This window comes from Nuphar pumila, chromosome 17 (assembly GCF_984573655.1).
Source record: "Nuphar pumila chromosome 17, dmNupPumi1.hap1.1, whole genome shotgun sequence".
NCBI classification, from domain to species: domain Eukaryota; kingdom Viridiplantae; phylum Streptophyta; class Magnoliopsida; order Nymphaeales; family Nymphaeaceae; genus Nuphar; species Nuphar pumila.
The window spans coordinates 83,352,521-83,360,697 of NC_143265.1; positions in this window are offsets into that span (position 1 = coordinate 83,352,521).

Genomic DNA, 8,177 nt, shown 5'->3' on the forward strand with positions numbered 1-8,177 from the left:
GAATTCTGGTTTGTTTGGAATATTGGCATGCATCACACGACATTTGAGATAGTGGGATATTAGAAAATATCCTTTTAAAAATTGATGAGAGGGGTGTCTGAGTCTGGAGTGCCACTTTCTGTTTGTGTTAATTGTCTTGCGAGCAATGTGGGCCTAGCTTTCTGCATCAAGAAGGTAGGCCCATTTACTGTGTGTCCTCTACCAATCACCTTCCTTATGTTCAGGTCCTGAAAAAGTACATGCTTAGAGGAAAAAATTGCAACACAGTTATGACTTTCAGTTATCTTGCTAACAAACATGAGGCTAGAAGGCAAAGAGGGAATATATAGGGCTTATGAGGGGCCTGAGCCGTTAAGGAAAGAGATATCACCAATGTTCTGGATGGGGATCTGAGATCCATTAGCGATGCTAACGGGGTCTTTGTTGGCTGATCGGAGGTTTGTCAACAGATTAACCTTGCCTGTCATGTAGTTAGTGGTGCCACTGTCGATGACCCACCTGGGATTGATAAGTTTGGAGCTAAGCACGAACATGTTACCTATAGCTTTCTTTTATTGATCTTCGAGTATTCCTGCTAGGTTGAATTTATTGATTTATTGTAGGAGTTGTGCGAGGTCATCCATGGTGGTTCCTGCTTTTGAGCCCTTGCTATTGGTGTGTGGTTTTTGTTGCTTAGGGTGTCCATGAAGATCCCAATATGTATCTTTTATGTGACCAAGTTTTTTGCAGTGACTGCAGCGAGGCCTCACTCGGCCCCATGGGTATTCATTCCCTCCATGTTCGGGTGGGGGTTTAGCCAAGCTCTCCCTAGAGCTGCTTGAAAAATCAGCTTTCTCATGAGTTTCGACGTGGGGCTTGGATTCGAATCTCATGACTTTATGGCATGTATCCTCATGCTGGATGATGTAACAAATTACTTAAAGCGAGGCAATTCCCTAGACATGAGGATCTAACTCCTTATGGTGTTGTGGTCTTGTTCGAGGCTAGCAAGGGTCTTGAATACCTTATCTTCCTTGATGCACTTCTTGATGATGACTATATCGTTAGTGATTGGGCGATATAGATTCATTTCATCCCACATGGTACGCAGGGAGCTAAGGTATGAGTGGAATGGCTTATCACTTTTGCTCAGGTGAGCGATATTCTGCTAGAGTTGGTAAGCTCTGGCGAGGTTGTTTTGCTCATCGTAAATGTCTCTCAGGGAGTCCCATATGTCTTTGGCGGTTTCGAGAAATAGAAATTCCTTGACTATATTGGGGTCTATGGAGTTCAACAACCAGGACATGACGAGGTGATTCCTTGACTCCCACACATCATAGACTGGATCCTCAGGTTTCAGAGGCACAATCTTACCATTGACGAAGCTCAGTTTGGACATCTCGCTGAGAAAGAGAGTGGCAACCTTCAACCATGTCAGATAGTTTGATCCATTCAATGGCACGGTGGTGATCTTGAGCGTTAGGTTTTGCTCTTACACTACCATCTTCGACGCGATGATCGCTAAAGAACTGATGCAACTCAACTTGTCCTCTCCTGCCATCGACTAGTGATAGAAATGCGTGCAGTGGTGGTTACCTGTTCGTTCGAGCCCGCTTTGATACCATGACAAAATAAAAAGAAATTGGAGAGAAGGAGAAGTGAGGATCGGAGTTAACGTGGTTCGGCGTTAAGCCTACATCCACGTGAGGAAGTGTGCACTATTATATTATTTTTGTCATCAATCTTCACCAGTTACATCAAAGATATATATAAGATGCAATAGACAATAACAACATTAACATTGAGAAGGATAATGTTGTGTGGTGCTAGGGATCAAGTGAACAGATGATAACAAACTCGGTGGGGTTACACTGTGAATAAAGGTGAGGATAATTGACTGATAGGTAGCATCTAGTGGTAGTTGGAAACATATGTGGGACCAAATAGTCTATGTTCGGTTACTGTGGGTAGAGTCCTTATCAAGACCTGGAAGGATCATGATATGATCACATGGTGTGATCACATCGTGATCATGTTAGTGTTTTCAACATTTGTTTGAGCCATACGCTCACTTAGAGGTTGTTAGAGATGTACATGAGTTGCCTCCTCCCCTTGTTGCGAATATAGATGATAGAAGAGTAGAGGATGAACCTCATCAAGAGGAGGACTGAGTTTCATAATGGTCGGATGCTTCTCAGGCAGAGTTGGAGGTTGTTGTGTAATGAGAGGACGATTCTCAACAAGGGGAGAAGGTAGCTCAGCAAGAGCTGGAGACATCGCAACAAGGGGTAGATGCCAAGAAGAAAGTGCATGCTCTAAGGATTTTCTCAAAGAGGAAAAAAAGGTATGATACTCATGGATAGGAGCCACAAGCCGATGATAGTTGCATGCACCACTTCTATTGGTTTCAAGCACAACAATGGTTCCAAGCACGGTAGTGGTTCCAAGCTCTCCCGAAGGACATGAAGGAAATGTTTGATGGTATGCATTTTTGAAGTTTCTTCGAGATCTCACTATGAAATATCAGTCACCCCCTCTTAGAGGTTATGGTCAAGTTTTGATATTTAAAAACCAACACCTTTCAATTTGAAAATATGGAGATGACCATCATGTTAGAGGACGTGGCACAAATTATTGGATTGAAGGGATTTTTTTGTGGTTCCCCACCTATAGTCCCTAAAATCCCCTCCACATGATTTTTGAGTTTTTCTTATCTATGACAACTTTTCTGATGATTCCAACGAGGTTGCAGCATTTTTCCCATTGACTTCTCTTGTTAGATTGAAATGTGAGTTCTTTGTAGTCCCCAACCTATGGATCCCAAAATCTTCTCCAAACTTATAGTTTAAGGCTTTTTTTTTAAAAGAATATAATATGTTTGTTTTGATAATCTGTGTTCATTTTGAAGATGATTTATCGTATAAAAAATTAATATTTTTACTTCTTTGAAGATGTTTGTCCCTTATTATGTGATTTTTTATTTTTCTGTGTATGTGTAATGGGGCTTGGGTTGATTGTACACAAAGTGTTAATGTGGGTAGTGGGTTTTGCAGAGTGGTTGTTGTATGTATTATATTTTCAATAAATGTTGTATATTTCATATGGTTGGTGTAGGTAGTTAAGATGACTTCAATATATGTTAAAGTGCACTACCGTGTCGCTGATGATCATAGTTGGAGATCTTTAGTGGTCTCCAAAAATATTAGCTTTAATGAATTACTAGCTTGGTTGTCTCAAAAAATAGGACAAAATAAAAAGTTAATAAGCCTTGAGTATACATATTCGTTGTCTATAGGTAATAAACCAGGTCGGCTAGATGTTTTGGATAATGATGATGTAGAAGAGATGTTATTTAGTAGCGATGTTTACTTAGTGGTTCACATAGTTTAACAAGAAGCAGTTAGAAGGGATATAAAACAATCTATCGAGGTTAGTGTGTTGCTGAACATCAAATTGTCCCAAGCAGTGAATGATGTTGATGAACAAAACATGCAACTATCCCAAATAATAAAAAAGCTACAAAATTTGTTTTAAACTCAAACTTTCAAACCTCGCAAATTATGCAAAGTCAGGTATTTGCAATGTGTGGAGGTTCAAGTTTAAAATAAAGTTCATTTGTACATATTTTATGTGAATTTAGTAAATTCTTTATGCACGATAACTCAAATATTTTTGAGGTTTGGAGGTTCGAGTTTAAAAGAAATTTCACAAATTTTTTATGCAAAGTAACTCATGTATTTGCATTGTTTGGAAGTTTGAGAGTTTAAAAGAAAGTTTTATCACACTTATTTTATGTGAATTTTATAAATTGCTTGTTGCTTGTGACTAGTCCCTTGATCTTCATTGCTTCACTTGAATTAGCAGACTTATAAAAGCTACTGGTATTTCTTAAGGGCTCTTTGGAGGAGCCTTTAGGGGACTTTTGAGGGACCTCTGAGGGCTCTTTTAAGGGTCGGCGGCACTGCTGCTTCTACATTCCCTTCTTTTACGTGCACTGCAACTAAGAATGTTTGTTCCCTATGTTTGACACCCTTCTTCAGCTGCATTGTTGATAACACCGAAGACTTGTCTTTCTGTGTAAGGCACTGGACAGTGTAGGACAGGTCTGACCCCATGATCGTCAACGTGTTAAACTTTGGCAACATCATAACATTTTGGCTTCGCAGAAACTCCATACCCAAAATCACCTTGAAATCATCCAGGGGCACCACAGAGAAGTTGGCTTTGCCGACCCAACTCCCCACTTGAATAGCCATATCTCTTGCTTCGCCAAGGATGAGCTTGGCCTCAGAGTTTACCGTCTTGATGGTCCTCTGCTTTGGCCCATGCTTCAAGCCCAACAGTTCTGCCTCTTCCCGCGAGACAAAGTTGTGTGTGGCCCCGGAGTCTATCATTGTTGAAGTAGACTTTTCATTCATAATGACTTCCAAGTACATAAGTTCCTTACTGACCTGCATGTTCTTAGTTGCGCAACTTCTAGCTACGTTAATCGATCGCATGACCCCCATCCTTGGTTGCATCCCTTCAGTGTCACTGCATTCAGTATCACTGCATTCTTCCTGTGCAGCATTGGTTTGCCCGTCGTCCTTTACAAGGTGCTTTGGGCATTGCCTGGTGATATGTCTATCACCATAGAACTAGCATGTCACAACCACATTCTTGTTGTTGTTGTTATGCTTTATGAAGTTTTGTTTCTTTTCGGATTGATGGCATGTCAACGCCTCACCTTTATCATTGCGTTGCTCATCCTTCTTGCCTCCGTGGTAAGGCTTCTTCTCAACTTTGGTTGATGGGGTGAAAGGCTTACGCTGAGTGTCAGCTAAGCGCTCGACCGCCACATATGCATCTTCCAAAATACAGGGGTTGCTCATTTTCACTTCAGACTGTTCCCATGGCTGAAGTCCCACAATGAACCAGTTGAGCATGTCGTTTTCTAGCATGTTAGGTATCTCCAGCATAAGCTTCTGGAATATTCTGACATAGTCTTGCAACGAACCAGAGTGTTTGAGCTCATGAACCATCCGGTATACCTGTCTCTGCGCATTTCTTGGCATGAAGTAGTTGTGCAACTCCATTTTGAAGTCATCAAAGGTGTCTATCACACATTGACCCCTCTCCATGTCATTGCGCTTCTGCCTCCACCAAGCGATAGCATCTCCATCAAGTAAGGCCGCTGCAGCCTTAATCATCAGATCTTCAAGGGTCACATTCTGGATATCCAAGTAGTCTTCTACTTGGAACAAGAAGTTCTCAATAACCTTGCTGTCACGAGAACCATTGAATTTTATGGGTCTTGGCACATCAATCCTTGATGGCCTTTTACCATTTTTGCCATTTAGAGTCACCGTCCGCTGCAACGTACGGTTCTTTAACTAAAACTCCCCTGCTCTTGCAGGCTCGCCACCACATCATTCAGTCCATTGAATGATTCACATGCGCGTGAAATCGTTTCCTCATGCGAAGTCACTTCTTCCACCAGCTTGTTAACAGTTGCAGCCAACTCTTCTTGGCCCTGAGGTGAACCCATCACCTCAGCTTCGGCAACTGCCTTGCCTTTGGTGTTGCGCAAGTTTTGATATGGCGCCACGATGTCTTGCTCATAAATCGCAGCCTGTCGGCGTGTCTGTCGACACTGACTCCGACACGAGAACGGACTCTGATACCACTTGTCACTGGCCTATTTTCTTCAATGGGCCAGCACGGCGCAACGGTCCCTCCTCACCGCCGCAAGCCTACTTGTCAGCTCACTTGCGGATCGCGGAAGCTTGTAATCAGAGTGCAAGAGAGCAAGAGAGAATTGAGGGAGAGAAATTGCAATCACAAGAAGCAATCACAACGAGGGTGAACAAAAGAAAGCTCAACGCATTTACTTCATTCACAATTTTGCCCGCAGGCTATTACAGTTCAAGTATACGGGCTGCCCCTTCGGGGTATTGATTCACCTAAACCGGGCAGGTTACATCAGACTCAACAAAAGCAAAACAGACTCTAAGCGCAACTGTACATTGTAAGTCGCAAGGAAACAATAGATCATGGTGCTTATGCAATCTGGCTAGCAGATATCTTTTGACTATACAAGTGGGTATGGAGTAGAAGAGTTAAGCAACCTCCAGGATGAACTATGATTTTATTGCCACTGTTCTGCATCTTAAACAAGCAATATAGATTTAATAAAATATGATGATTATGGAATCCTCTACATATGTAATGTCTTCTAGTGGACGACTTTATCATAAAGGTTGTTCAAACATGCTTGAGTCATTAGGTCATGTGACAAGATTTAGTTACGTTATACTCAAGATCATCATATATATAAGACACTATGCACTATGTATGTTCTTCTCATTATCATCGAACGAAGTATTAAAAGCCTTTTGTGATGCTAATTTTAGATGTTTTACTCGAGATTGGCTCTCCACTATTGGATTTTGTATTTTTCTTGCAAGCTTTTTTATTTTATGAAAAAGCAAGAAACAACATAGAGTTGTTTTATTCACAACAGATGCAGAATACAGAGCTATGGCTCGTCACTGCTGTGATTATTGAGATACAATGGTTATTGAATGAGTTGAGAATCTCCAGAATAAAGACAATATGAGCACTATTCATATTGCAAATCTGAAATTTCATGAGCAAACCAAGCACATTGAAAATAGAATGTCATTATACAGGGAATGCTGATGAAGATAGAATTATTGCTTTGGAACATGTGAGCTCAAAGAATTAGAAGAGTGGCTCCTTCACATTTCAACTCTTTCCTTTCCAAATTCAGAATGATCCTTTTACATAGTTTCAAGTTTGAAGGGGAGGGATGAGACTTATGTAAAATATGTGTATTACAAGGCTTGTGTTACCTCCTTTTTCTTAAACATTGATTTATACATTAGCTTATTGTTAGGGGTAGTTTAGTTCTATTTTAGTTTTTCTCGTTTTACTTGTAACATCGTGAGAGTCGACCCTTTAAAAAAAAGAAGTGTCTCTCGTTCTTTCTTAATGAATGAATTTACCAAGTTTTTTCTCCTTTGTGCCTCTTGGGAAACCCTATCGCTAACAAGTGTTACGAGTTTGTTCACTCTTGACTCAATTGAAAGCATCCTATTGTAGTAACAGAGTTGGTTCTCTTCCCTTGTGCCTATTTCTCCACATGGTTGTTTTCAAACAAATTTTAAACTATTCTTCCTGTTTAGTCGTTTATTCTTTTTGTTTGGTTTGTTTTGAAATATTCAAAATTTTAAAGACTTTTTCAGATCAGTGGTGTACATTGTCATTTAATAGATTGCAAGGACGTGGCATGATCTAACTGCATATCTGGTGGCTTTCAGTTCTTGTTTTCTGGAGTTCTGTTACTCTGGAATTTCTCTTGAACCTTTGCCCGTTTTGCACTTTTTCTTTGCGCAGGTTACCTACTGCCCAGACTGTAATAGAGCATGCAAGTATGACACTGAAGCGGTTGTTGGCAGTGGGAAGCCTGTCAAAGGTCGTGATTTCTTCAACAATGTGTTGGGTTGCCTTTTCTTGGGAGAAACTACAGATTGTACACAGCTTTAATCATCCCATTAAGGTTCAATAGTTTCGTTGTACTATTTCACGAGTGTTTAACACGATGACACTCCTCTAAACCATAGGGAATCATGGAAGGACTTGCCCTCAAATGCTGATTATTTTTTGGTGTCAGCTGAGGCATTTTTTACAGCATACTATCTAAGTCTCACTGCTGCTATTTATTGTCATATACTCTGAGCCTGTTGGTCAACTGGCAGTAAACTCATTGCCATACGTCTCCTCTGAACTGTGCCTGACCTTTACCGATTGGAAAACCATCACTATTTTCCACGCATCCCTCGTTACGGGAACCCCTGAGGTTGAGATTTGCTTCCTTGGGACCAAGAGCGGAGCCAGCTTTCACAGCTATGTTTTCTCACTGTGAAACTCATCTTTTTTTTTTTTTTAGTCATTTTGCTTTCAGAAAAATGAATCACACGTTTGTAAAAGTCTAACAGACTTTCTCATCTAAATGAAAATGGTCCACTTTCTCAGGTAAGAAAGTGGTTCACAGGCTTTGCAAACGCTCCCTTCTTTTGCGCTGAATGAGTGAAAGAAAAATACTTTTTGGATGGAGACCGCAAGTTTCTTTGCTTTAACAATTGCGAACCCGTAGCTAAGGTTCCGAATTTTCTTTCTTCCGTATTGCGATAGTG